Raw genomic sequence first — 14,159 nt, 5'->3', positions numbered from 1 at the left:
AAAATTAATTAGTTAAATATGTGCTGTTTTTTTCATTGTGTTTGAATGCCCATCAAAATTTATCGAACATCCTTCATAACTTTAAGTGCAGGATTGCCAACTTTTTTGAAAAGTATATAAATTATAATATAATACCTGTTATATATAACACCTGATATATATATATATAGATAATATACACTTTTTCATATTAGATATCGACTTGCCGTTGATTTGATACTCTGGCAATTTGTAAGTTCTCCAATAATTTTCAAAATTGTTATAGTTACTCAACCAACGATAATTTTATGAAAAATCGTGTAGATATAATATATATGAAGCTTTCAATTTTCAGAATTGTTCTTTTATATTCTCTTTCTCAACAGAGTCATACAAGCGCTGCAATAATTACGTTTACAAGTTCCCTTTTAGTCAGTGCTGTACTAAAAAGATTTGAGTAAGATTGAAAAAGAAAATAGTTCGCTAAAATATAATTGACTTGCATAAGATGTAATAAGGCGCCTGGGACTACACGCGATTGGTTTTTAAATTTAAAAAATACTCTCTCCAACGCCCACCAAATTTATCCAAATCACAAAATTACATTTTCTTTATCCATTGTGCATAGTTCATCAAAGCTAGAGTCCTGCGAACCCATATGTTAAGCATAGCTTTCTACAATTTCATCATGCTTGTTATCAGAAGGTGGATGTATTTTAATTGAATGTCTTCTTTTTTATTTCTAAAAACACGACATTTTTAATAGGTTTTATAATTGCAAAATTATTCAACTTATATAGATATTGCGCTTTAAAATGATTACGTTCAAAAAGTAAGGTTTCTTACGTCGCCAAAGAGAAAAAGCTGCAGCAATTTTTGTGATATTAAAAGAATTACGCTCGCACAGCGGCCGCAATTCCTAACAAAGTCAAAAACTTATTTAGACGCTGTAGTACATGTAATGCGTCTACTGTAAATTGTTAGCGACTAGTTGTATTTACCACATTTACGTTTTGTTCTTTCCTAACATTCGAAACTGCCATCCAGAATTCGTATAACTTAGATGAGCGCATGGCTGCGAATAATCCACATAGCGCCTACGTGTAGAATTCATAAAGTTGCAATAATTAATATGAAACGTTTGGTAAAGTTGTTTTCCTACTTCGAATCCATAGGGTAAGTCTAAAAACTAGTGCTTACATATACAATCATAACATTTAACAGAAAACTCCGTCTCAATCCAATTCAGTTTCAACATTGAATCTTGTGCTTAAATTTTCCAAAACTTTCTATCGTGGTCATCGTTCAATCCAGAACGTACGCGCACGCCCATTGCGAAAAATTTCATTATTTCAGTATGCAGTGTCTAATGTTTTATACTTAACTTCAGTAATGAAAAAGTACTGTACTGTAAAAAGAATATATTTATTAAATGTTGGTCAAATATTTTAAATAATTTTTTTAGTTATTATCAGTAATGGCGAATACTTAACATGTTGTTTTTCTTTTTAATGAAGTCTGATTGTTTAGGTAATAAATTCACACAAACTTCAGATAACTGTTTGTCTGATAATGCTATGAACACGCGTGAGCATTTAGTTGGCTTGAAGGTTTGAGGGGACTTGGCACATTTTTATGAGAGTTTTTAGTTTCTATTATCGGTTTGTTGGAATTAAAATAAAGGATGCGTTTTTTCTGAAATATAAATATGAATTAAAAACCATTCGGAATGAGAAATAACTGCAAGTTTTTTCCCCCTTTACAATACCGGCTCGACACCGGTCATTTGTGCAGTCTCTCTTATAGATAACTCTCATGTGTTTGAGTCTAGTCAAGAGCAAGAAAGCAAAACTATTTTGCTTTGTTTATGGCTGCCATCTAACAAAATTAGTAAAATATGTTGTACAAAACCATGTTACAAACCAAGAAGGTAATTAAAAATAGAGAGACATACATACACTGGTCAGCAGCAAACATAGCCAAACGTGCAAAGAGTGTATGGATTTTTAAAATATGTTACGAATACATTAACGAAATTCATATACTTGCATATTCAGATGGTGGATGTGTAATAATAATAAAGACAACAATTTCAGTTTAAACCATAAACGTGTTATAACGACAACAAGTATTATCAACAAAATAGCAACTTGAAAATTGTTAAGTATGGAAACTTTTAATACACTGGTCACTCTTAAACAGATGTGCGATGTGCTAATCGTGCTGCTGTAGACAACTTTCGTAATGGTTTTTGTAACATTCGAAAGAACGTTCAACAGTTATCTTATTATACATGTATTATTGGTCGCTGTAGGATACTGCATCAATTCAACTCTGGCTGTCTGTTCGATATTCAAAACCATATGCTATAAATCAAAGAAACTCATATCGAAGCACTTATCAATTAGCCAATAACTACGTATTAAGGAATTCGAAACTTCTCACAATCTAAAACCAAATAGAATTCATTTTAACCAAAATAAAAGGAATGCTTGGGATTAAAAATTTTCTACATTGAAAATAGTGAATTGTGACTATAGTAATATATATAATATATATATTTTTCATATATATACGTAACGAGCGAACAATCACATATCGAGTAGTAGATATGCTTACATATAGGATAACATATTAATGGAAAATATTGAATGATTCAGCTTAAAAGTAATGCAATGAATAACGAACTAAGTTTAATGTATGTCGACGCATTTATGTGCGCATCCCAGTTTGTCCCGTCTATCCAGTCCATTTGTCAGTGGCATGCTATGCATTCCAAAATATAATATATCTTTGTATACATCTAGAACTAGTAAACCGAAAGAAGAATCGTTAGTAGAATTCTAAAATCCAACAAAATATGTGTTTGTATACATGCATCACCTACCCCGGTGAGTGGCTGTCGCTGTTAGATGCTGATGAGTATTCGTGTCAGGCATTGATTATTACAAGTGATGCGAGCTACTATATAAACAGCTCGATTACATTCATGCATGCATGCACTCGTTTAATAGTTATTTTATTCAAACCATAGAAATTAGAAATGTTTCGAATCGAGTCCTTAATAATTGGAAGTTTTTCATAAGCACGGTTTTGCTTTTGTTAAAGCCTATTATATTGTAATATTGGCGTTTAATTCATTTCAAAAGGAAAGAAAAATAACATGAATTTCATGAAATTAATTTTTGACCTCACCGTTCTTAAGTCTATTTATTTAAGTCTACTACGCTCCTCCAAACGCGGAAATAAAACTTGTTTTATCCGCATATGAAAAAATTATATATTAATATTCTCTTTCACTGCGCTTATCATCGCAGTTTAGCACTGGTTATGGTTGATAGGGACGACTTTTGCATTTTTAATATTGTTTATATCATTACTGAACATACATGCTTACACACAACATATACATACATGCGTATACACATAGCATTGGTCGTTTAGGTTGGAGAGCTCATTAATTATGTTAGTAACAATGTAAGAAATTCTTGCAGATGGGACTTCAGTTAGTAAAAACACGACGCTGCGATCCGAACAGAAAAATTTAACGTTTGATTTCAAGCACTCGAAGGGGGTTTTCGTTTCATCTCTCCCCCAGTCATTCTCGCCAACGATAATGCGGTTCATCGTAATTAAAAATTATAAAGCGATCAGTTTCTTCTAGGGTCGGGTTCAGAAGTTAAACATTCATTCAATCAATATTTTTTTTCTTTGCACAGGGTATGGTTATTTTTGTTATTAATGCCGTAATTGTATAATTAAAAAAAAAGTCATTTGAATAAACTAAGTCAAACAAGAAACACAATTGCACAACCAACACATTCCCACAATATAATGACTAAAAGCAAAGCTTTTGATGTTGATGTTGACGTTGAGGTGTTGTTTTACTGGAAGTTCCACTTTTATTAGTTATACCTGGTTGGTGTAATACTCGTAGTAGCGCGCTCCGATGCGCAGTGCGATACGTTGCATAATATTGATGAATTTGGGACAAGTAAAGTGCAGGTCTTCAGACACAGGATAATTTTATTTATTTCTAACGAATCTGTTTGTCAATCCGTTCTGCCGACATAATTCTGCAACTAAGAGCTTTCAAAAAATCTTGAATGTCTTCAGATACAGTTTTTTAATCGAATTCTGAATGTCGAGGAAATTCTCTGTCACGTTTTATATAACAAAAATAGTCCATAGTGCGAAAACATTGAAAACAAAACGTAAGATATCTATTACATAAAAGATATCTCTAAACAATATGTGAAAAAGAATGATTGTGAAAATATTGCGCTTATAATTAATTCTATACAGTTATTTCGGATGACGGGAATGCAGCATTTGAGTCAATGCATAAACAGGTTTATCAAGCCGTTTGAATTTTTTTCGCGTGTATGAAAAAGTTCAAGTTCGACCCAAGCGCAGAAGGTTTTCAAGTCAGACCCAGGCACCTTGTTATTTACAAGTTTACCCCAAATTTTCTCTATGTCACATAAAAAGCATGTAAAAATTCAGTATTTTAATTTTATACGTGAACGTCCCACGTAACAAACTCACATAAAAAAGAAATGTGAAATGAAAATAAGTCGCTTAAAAAGATTTTCTTTAATTTGACAGTTCGTAGCAAGCCGTTGCCAAATGAATATTATATAGGGTTTCCCGAGCAAGGTATGTAAAAAAAAAAATGAGTTTTTCTCTTCTTTTCTTTTCAGATATTTTCAAGTCGAAGAGTTCTGAACTGTACTTTTGCATAGTTGGACACCTAATGTTGTAGCTTTTTCCCTTTTTTATTTTCTATTCGTTTATAAATAGTTTATAACACTTTCATTATAAGTTTTTTTTTTTAAAAAGGCTAACAAGTGCGCGATTTTATGGCTACTTGTCTTTTTATTACTATCCTAATAGCTAATGTCGCTTAAAGTGAACCACAATCGATTTAATATATTGAACAAATTTATACGCACATGTATAGACTACGCTGCGAAATGAAACCGCTGCCATTTTCGCTGCACTTCCTCTTTTTTTGTTAAGAATATAATCAGTGGATCAAATCAACTCGCTTAGGGATCACCGTTAATATTTATTCCATAAAAGGATATCTAGTGACTTAAATATTTTCCAAATTTCTATTTAATTATAATAAGACTAAGCTTTATTGAATATTTGCTGAAAATAAAACATTTATAATTTATTGACTGTCCTTTGAAAAGTTGGGACACTTCTAAATTCTTTGCAATTTGTTGGCGATATCTTCATTTTTGTGAAAAGGAGAACTTTTACCACATACACTACACGATGGGACAGACGGACAAGTGGACAGACGAACGCACAGGCATGCTTACAGACATTTCAAATTTGAAATTGCTCAAGAATTTATGTACTTTACTGGGTTTTTGAAACTTGTTTCTACGCATTGTAAAGCTATTGAAAAAATTAAATTTTGATACACTTTAACATTGGGTAAGCATAGTCAGACAGTACAGACGTTACGGCATCGCCCAACCCATAAAATTCAAATTTCATTTCTTACGATTATTATCTCCATGGAGAATTTCTTCCACATCATGGGAAAGGCAAAAGAGACCAGCATAGATTGACTTCTCTTGCACAAAGCAATTCTTCTCCAAAAGGGAAAATTGTAACGGCTAGGCCGTATATAAAACGTCCTTGCTGTCCGCTAAATTTCAAATTAAAACTTCGTGATTAGTAATTATTTTCGCTCTTTTCGCTCCGTTGTTTCATCCCTTCATTACAACTTCAACGGATTATTGTTCAGTGTCTGAAGCTTCCTTCTTGGTGTTGCAAATGTTTTGGCAAAATGAATATACTCCCATCCTTTGGTGATGGGTATAAAAATATAATACTTGCCGATGTAACCTGAATCTTAACTAAACGTCTATCGCTAATATATAAGTTATATATTGCAAGTTCCAACACTTAACTCATAAGCCTAAAAGTAAGCATTACATGAAACGTAATTAATCCTATTATCTGAGACAGTTAAAAGAAATAACGACGTCTTTTCTGTTGCTTCTTCCCATTCAACAGAAATGACTACGTTTTTTCTGGGCCGTTAGAGTAACAATCGCTGGGAAAAAACTTTTAGGTAGAGAAACTATCTTTACAAGCTAACATACGAACATAGAGAAAAAAGGGATGTTCTGCTCACTAAAAATTGGTTTTATTCCTTAAATAATGCTAATATCTTTTCAAGAAGTGCGAATAAAGATTTACCTATTTTTACACTTTATGTATGTGCGCTTATTATAGAAAATGAGGGTGTTGACAACATAAGCCGAGAATGCCGACGTGTCAACTCTGCAAAGTTTGCAAATTTTTTCCTCTGCGAGAAGTAAACGCTAAAATTTCTTTCTTTATTTTCAATGACGGGAAATAAAGCTATGTGTTACCAGAAATTTCCCCATAATCATTCCCACCATTCTTAATAAGAAAATTTAGTTGAAGCAATGACTTAAGTATATCTTTTTTAATTATTTATGAATTTCAGATTTTCTTTTTCTCCTTCAGCTGTACAGGTTAAGTAATTCAGTATACTACACAATACCACTAAAAGTGCAGAGAGAGAATCTATATGATATTCGGTCGTACTAACTCTCAACAGTTATCGAAGAGGGGACTGGATTGCATATTAGCCACTTAATCTATAAAATGAGGCGAATCGGGTATACATAATATACACTACATATGATCCTATTTTCATCCATTGTCAAATCAAGTGCTTCCAATAAACGTTTTATGTTAAACTCTTTTCAACAAGACGTTGACGCAATCAATTTACACAATTTTAGAAATATACCTTTTTTGATGCTACATGATCAGTGATCCAGTTTGTAACTTTACTTTAAAGCATAAGCAAATTTGGATGTAAAATCTTTCAAATGTAAAGAAATTTCAAAACTGGATGTTTGGTACGCGTTAATAGATTTATAAATTCTCATCAGACTGTCTCTGTTACTGTATAGTTTGTGTGATTTTCTCTTTCGCATGATTGTGTTTGATGAACAGCAAGTCTCAGTTGCTTCGCGTATAACCACTTTCAATGAGGGTGAATAAAATACCCGACTCACAACTACACTAGCAACAACAAAAGAAACAACAAGAAACATGCGTGCTGTTAACTTTGCTAAATATTATTTCAGTCGTGCAAATATTAATTAATTGATTGCATTGAGACAAAAAACTGTGCATCACGTGTAAATATAATATAATAAATATAAACAGAGCTACCTATTTATTTATATGCGTTTGCACCTAGCCTCAAGTAGGTATAGTAATTTTCTGCTAAACGCTCAGAAGTAAGCGTAAGGCGCTATATTATTTCGCCTTAATCGTCTCTTGTTGTCTGAAAATTTTTGGTATGGAGTTGTTTAAGACCAAGCACTCATGGGAAATAAACGCCATGCAAATAATAATTATTGACCTGCAAATGCGAGGTGTTTAGAAACATTTCCAAAGTTGATAGCAGAAATAATACTAATCGCTGAAGTGGCAAATGAAGTCTGATTGTAAATCGCAGTCTCAGTTTACTCTAAACTAATAACTGTCCTGAAATAAAGACTTTGTCTTACTTTGCATATTTTAAATAATCCGCACACAGACCTTAGATCGAATGTTACTGAATTCAGACGCTTACTGTCAGATGTTACTCTCAGATGTCACTGAATTATTTTTGAATTACTCTCAGATGTTACTGAATTTATAGTCATTGCATCATTGAGAGTTTTCTGTCTAAATTCGTTCCATACCTCCTTTTGAATTCATATGTTTGGTATGTTTCTTCCATACCTCTTTTTGAATTGTAAACAATTTCATATGTTTTTCAACCGAATGTTCGATTTGTTGGTATATCGTCAATCTTACTAATTCTATTAAGCAAAAAACAGCAGCTTGAAGCAAAATGAATATTTTAAGAAAAAAACACCGTAAGTAATATCGCAAAATTCAAAGCATTTATATATTGTAATGTCGAGATGATGTGATATATTTTCCTGAACATCCTAGTAAAGAAATCAATTATAGTAATACAAATACTTATACCAAATGCTGAAGCTACGACGCGAAGGCAACGAATCAGGGATTTGAAACAATTTTGCAAAATGGAATACCATCTGAAAATTACTTAAAGGATTATTCACCGCTAAATAAAAATGGTGATAAGGACAGTGAAGGCTACCGGGTTGATTGGTCCAATAGAGCTGATATTTATATCAATTGCTCCTACATGAATTCGCTTTTAAATTGATATGAATGTAAATATATGCATACGGTCGTGCTTTGGCGTTCTGCTCTTTTAAAACAAAAGAGAGCAGAACAGGTTGCCGTTGTTCTTCGTGTTTTTCGTTATTATGGTTTTATGAACTGTATAAATCGCAGTGGAAGTTTTTAATAAACTACACAGCTGTAGAGTTTTGTTGTTATTTTAAAATTAAAAAGAATTAAAAGCGCGCACTAAACACGTGGAAAAAATGTTGACACCATTGAAAGGAATCACAATATCATATCCATGTTACTGTAGTTGTACAGAGTCAAAATTTTCAATTTTATTTTGTGAACGTACGCAAGCAAGGTTAGTGGAGCTTCATTTTTTAATTGTACTGTAAGTTTCGCATGCAAACACACATTTGTAGACTCTAAGAAACAAGTGTTTCTGGTTTTCATCAAGATTTGAGTTTGAGGAAGCTCTCCTAAGGAATATGGAAAAGAGGTGAACTATGGTGACCGTTTCAACCTTTACTGCTTAACGAAATTTAGCTAAAATCGTGTAATCGATAGAAAAGCAAATCCAATTCGTGAGTAGTAGAAAATTTTCTTCCCATACACTTTTCTTAATTTAGCCTTATAAAGCTTACGCGCAATTTAAAATCGTATTTGTTGACAGAGTGTTTGTCTGCCCGTGCAAAGCAAAGAATTAGTCAGTCTTCAGAAAATATACAACCTTTCATAGCGGAAAACATACAGTGCTTACTTCTCGTTGTCTACGCCTTAATGTCAGTCATCACACCGGTATGTTTTGCCTAATATGCCATAAATTCTTGTGCGACAATAACATACTTTATTGTGATTCATATTTATATACAGTGTCTATTTTGGAAATCATATTACAATTAAAACACTAACAATAACTGCCATAGGTATTCAATGTAAGTAAGACTTGTTGCGTACGTTTGCCTAGACTTTTGCACGTCATTGCATGACTGAGATATGCTAATTTTGTGATTAATTTTCACCAAGTAAAAAAAATCTTACACATGTTCCAATTAATGCGACGGTTTGACCCGGCCAATTTACGAATGCTTAAAACAAGTAAAGAGTTCATAATTCCAATCATTTTTCCAATCATATTATCCTTGAAAATGAATTGCTACCATGCAGGAAAATGCTTAAAATAATTGAAAGAATAAAGGATAAAGAAAACAGAATTGAAGAGTTCCAGGTAAATTTTGTTAATACTCTAAATTAATTCCATGTAATATACATTTAAAAGAAAAATATCTTTCCGATAGATTGGAGGAAATTTAGCTGTACAGCAGGTAAAATTTATGCCCTATTTCTTTGTACTCTAGCCACTTTATTTAAATGAGTGTAACTTTCTTCTTTATTAATTTTTTTCGTTGAAGTGTTGTCCGATGGTTTCTTTTATGTAAGTATTTGCAGTCCAGTTTGTAGAGCTCTTGCTCGACAACTGCTTGGCTAAGTAACTAACTGAGTTGCTTAACTCTTTCCATTGGGTTTCGCTTTTAGCTTGGCAAATGCTGATAGATTCGTGGCATATCCCACCCCTTGTCCTGTGTACCAACGTAATAATTCTGCAGTGTCGATATGAAATTTTGTTTTTGAAAGAAAATGGCACACGAATTATATTATTTAAAAGAGAGTCTAATGAAGACTTTTAAGTTTTGATTTTCTATATGTTTCCTTTAACCAAAGGATGAAGAAAGTATGTTTCTTAAAAAGGGGGGAAAAATGATTTGGCATAAAATCAATGTTTCTCTACGACGCCGGCGAAAAATAAATTTCTTTTTGAAAATTTTGAAAAAAATCGTCAGTTAGTTTAGGTCGCATACCAACGACGAATTTAGTGCCGAAAGATGGAATGAGATGGATGAGAATCTCCGTGTGATATGATAAGGTATGCATCGTGTTACGTGTACGATCTCTTCCGCAACCCGAAAATGCTGCTCGCACGTTTGATATTCAGTTTATATAAAGCTTCAACTACATAACGGTCAAATTCGCGTGCGGCAAAGAGAACTGAATATAAAAATCCTTCTAGGCAAAAGTTGAGATGGTTCTTGCTATTACTTTTGTAATATTTGTATTTTAAAGTAGCGTCCGACGTTATTTTTTTGGCATCACATCACATTATTTTAAAAATTCAATGTATTTTGAAAATATAATCCAGTTTTTTTGTAAAACCGAAATAAATATATAAAAAGCTAAAGGAAGACATAAAACTTCAGTTTCATTATGCAATCAATACAATTTTTAAGTTTGCAGATTGGTATTCTTAATTGTTCGCAACATTTGAGCGCTTTGTTCCTCATCCTTAGTGCTAATTTTAAATATTAAGCGTTGCTAAGAAGCGTTTTACCAGGAGCTAGATAAACATGTGAAGAGACAGTAAATGAAATTGTATATTTGATAATCGTTCCATGGCTTGATTAATAATGAATGCATTTTCAATAACAAAAACGTATACCGGATATGTGCACATGCATGTACCGCATCACATACAGAAATATAAATGCCAAATACTGGATAAACGTAAACGTCCTATGGCGTAAGCGTAACGTGCTGTATATATGCAGTCGCTCAAATAAGCAGTCGCTGATGTATATACGTATATGTGAAGACGCATGAAAAGCACCCATGACGCAGCGAAGTAGCAACACGAAAGAAGCGTTGCAATCATAGTGATACCTAATTTCTTAAAAAGCGGTAGAATCGCAGGCGGGGGTAAATTTTAATAATAAAATATGGTCTGCGGATTTTTATTTTCTTCCATATACATTACGATTTTTGAAAAAGTTTTAAAAGCTATTGCTATATATGCGCACGTTATTAAAAAACGAAGAAAGGGTTCTTTTAATATTATAGCGACCCGAGCAAATAGGCAGATATACGAAGTTGCGTATAGAAAATTTGTCGTTTATCAGAATCCACAACTGCAGTTAATTACGGCAAGTCGGCGATAACCAAAATATGAACTCTTCGAATTTTGAAAGAAAGGTCTTTGTTTGTCCAGTTATACAAATTCTGGGTTGTCTCTAAGCTTTGGATTTAGTCTCTAGATTAATAAAATTGATATTATTTAAGAAAACCGGAGAACCAATAATTTCCTTTATCAATTTTTTCATGAAGGCAATGGTAAAGATATAAATTTTAATATATTCCTTACGGTGGCAGAGGGTTCAAACTTGAAAAGATTCGATTGGCTTAACACATCAACAGTACGAAAGTAATCATACAACTGATATGTATTCCACTAAACCTACATATTATAATATAATTTTCTCCTTACCCATGAGTCGTCGAATCGTTTGGACCAATGTGTAATAAAGCCCATCGATTTAGGTTATTCCATATCTAAACTGAATCAAAGTTTATGGTTGAACAGAACACCTAGATCCAGAGAAAAGTCCACATTGTCCAACTCGTGTAAACCAATAAAACACAGTATTCCAAGAAGATCTATCTTACTAAATCAATTTCGAAGTTTCGCGTCTTTTGTTCTGTATAACTGCGAAGTGATTGCATTTTACTTAACAAAACACATACGTCTTGGAAATGACAGTTTGGTGCATTTCCTTTGATTTAATAAAATAGTGTCGTATGCCGACCATATTATTAAATTATTTAAATCAATTTGGAGGAGACATGAGCTAGATTCCGAACTAGAGGACGAGAATTGTTTAACATCATCTGCATAGATTGGGATATCAGAAGATTTAAGGGCTGATGGAAGATCACTCCTGAAATCACTCCTCGTCAATTGGATCCATGATTGACTGCTTTATATTTATGTCGACGTGCGTAACTAGACTTTTAATTCGGGTGAAATCAGTCTTATTAAACGCAAATCTGGATGGAATGGTGGCGGGGAGAAGAGGGGGTTAGGAGGATAAGTCTTGGCGACCTCACTGAAATACATTGATATAACTAATAAGTGAAGTATGACAAGGATCTTCAAGTGAGAAGCGGCTAATTGAGAAATCAATGTTATTTCAAAAGAGTACGTCCAAGGTCCTAGGCTAAGTGTCCCCACCAAGACTATGCCATCGTTAAGACTAACTGCGTTCTTAATGGCCGTTCATATAATTTTTTTGAACATTTGCTGCCTTCTTTTGCTGTATTCATGTTTACATATCCATGGACACATAAATAGCACACCTTCAGCTTTGAGAGCAAACACGAAGCTAATGCTAAAAAAGCGCAACAGAATAGAATAAATATTGTAGCCGGATAAGGCCGAATTTTATATATCCTCCTCCTATACATTTACATTTGATAGGGTCTAAATAGTAGACATAAGGGATCCAAATTGTTTCTGCTAATTTTTTTGCTAAATTTGTTACATTTTCATTATTAAATTGTTACTATGCTTCATCATAAAATATTAACAATTAAATCTTTTTCTAAAGGATTTAATAACTATATGAAATGGGGTCCAGAAAGTAAATCCATCTGGTTCAAAGTTGGTCCACTTAAACTTTATATCAAACTATTTCAAATTACTATAATTACAATAAAATAATAAAAATTAGACATTTTTGTGATATAAAGGTTCAGCATTCGCAAGAACTGTTCATGCTGAAAAACTGTTTCTCAGTAACTTTTGTCTAAAAATTTAGAAATTTGCAATTTTGGTTTATATAACGACTTTTCAAAATAAAGTGTTATAGAAAAGCGATAAAAAAACCGATCGAAAAACCAATCCAATCCGTACTGTTTTTAACAGCGTTCACTCTTGGGCCAAAAACCAAGACAAAGACCATAAAAAAAGCCCAAAAGCATAAAAGTATAGTTTAGGCGAAGGTGAAGAAAAAGAAAAATTTTCTTTTATATTTCATGGTCATGCTAAAGCCTTGCTTGGTATTTCGTTGCACTTCAAAAAAAAAAGAATTTTATTATTAATTTATCGATAAACAAAAAGACCCGTCTAGATCTATTCAGAATGAAATAACGATCTTTTCTTTTGAATCTGGAGAAAAAAGGTGCTAACTAGCTAACTTATTTATTGACAAAGAAATAATTTTCAAGTTCAGTGCTGTATATCGGTTCAGTTTCAATCGCATAAATAAGCCAAGCATAAACAGATGAATTCTTTACAGGCTTTGAAGAATTTTATGTGTAGGACAAATAAGCATATACTGTAAATAATATATTGAGATGATGTGCAGGTTTTAGTTTCATGTTAAAATTAAAAATAATATAAAAGTTTCAGTTACAGCTTGCATTGGAAAAACAATCAGAGTGTATCCACATAAGAGACAGGACAAATTATATTCCCTTTAGAAAAAACATCTTAACATATTTTTGACAAGGAAGTAGTTGTGGTAAAACTTCTTTAGAGTTTAGTCCAACTAAAGTTTTTAAAGGGGCTCGAAATTTGTTACCAGTCGTCCTCTTGCGGAAAAGCAATTTTATCATTTTATCATTGTGATTACTCTGCCCGCACTTGTCGAACAAGTTGCATCAATTTTTATTGCAATAGTGATTGATTGAATCATAGAAGTCCTAATATATTACAATAGGCTGATTCTTTCAAATGCAGATCAGGAAATTTTCACCGCGAATATTCAACCTAAACACCAGCTCCCATCATACTTCGCTCCTTGAAACGATGTTATAAGAATGATAGTCTTGGTTTTTTATAATGGCGAAGGGACATGTAGGCTACGAGGGTGTTCCTCATATGTAGGAATGAGTGTGTGACTTAGCAAACAAGCCAGACGGCGACGTAAAGCACGATAGAGAAAATATTTTTCCAACTTCATTGGCTTCAAGTGTCCAATTTTTGTAACACGCTATGCAGAATATAAGCGAATCTTTCTTGTAACGTACCAGGTTAGGATTAACAACTGGATGTCCGTGAAACATTTGCCGGCAGTGCTGTGCGTCAAACTACTCGAAAAGTAGAACGGTGTCTAAAGTCCTTGTGACCTGAC

This window comes from Glossina fuscipes, unplaced genomic scaffold, assembly GCF_014805625.2.
Source record: "Glossina fuscipes isolate IAEA_lab_2018 unplaced genomic scaffold, Yale_Gfus_2 122, whole genome shotgun sequence".
Classification (NCBI taxonomy): domain Eukaryota; kingdom Metazoa; phylum Arthropoda; class Insecta; order Diptera; family Glossinidae; genus Glossina; species Glossina fuscipes.
This window is presented reverse-complemented; position numbering follows the sequence as displayed.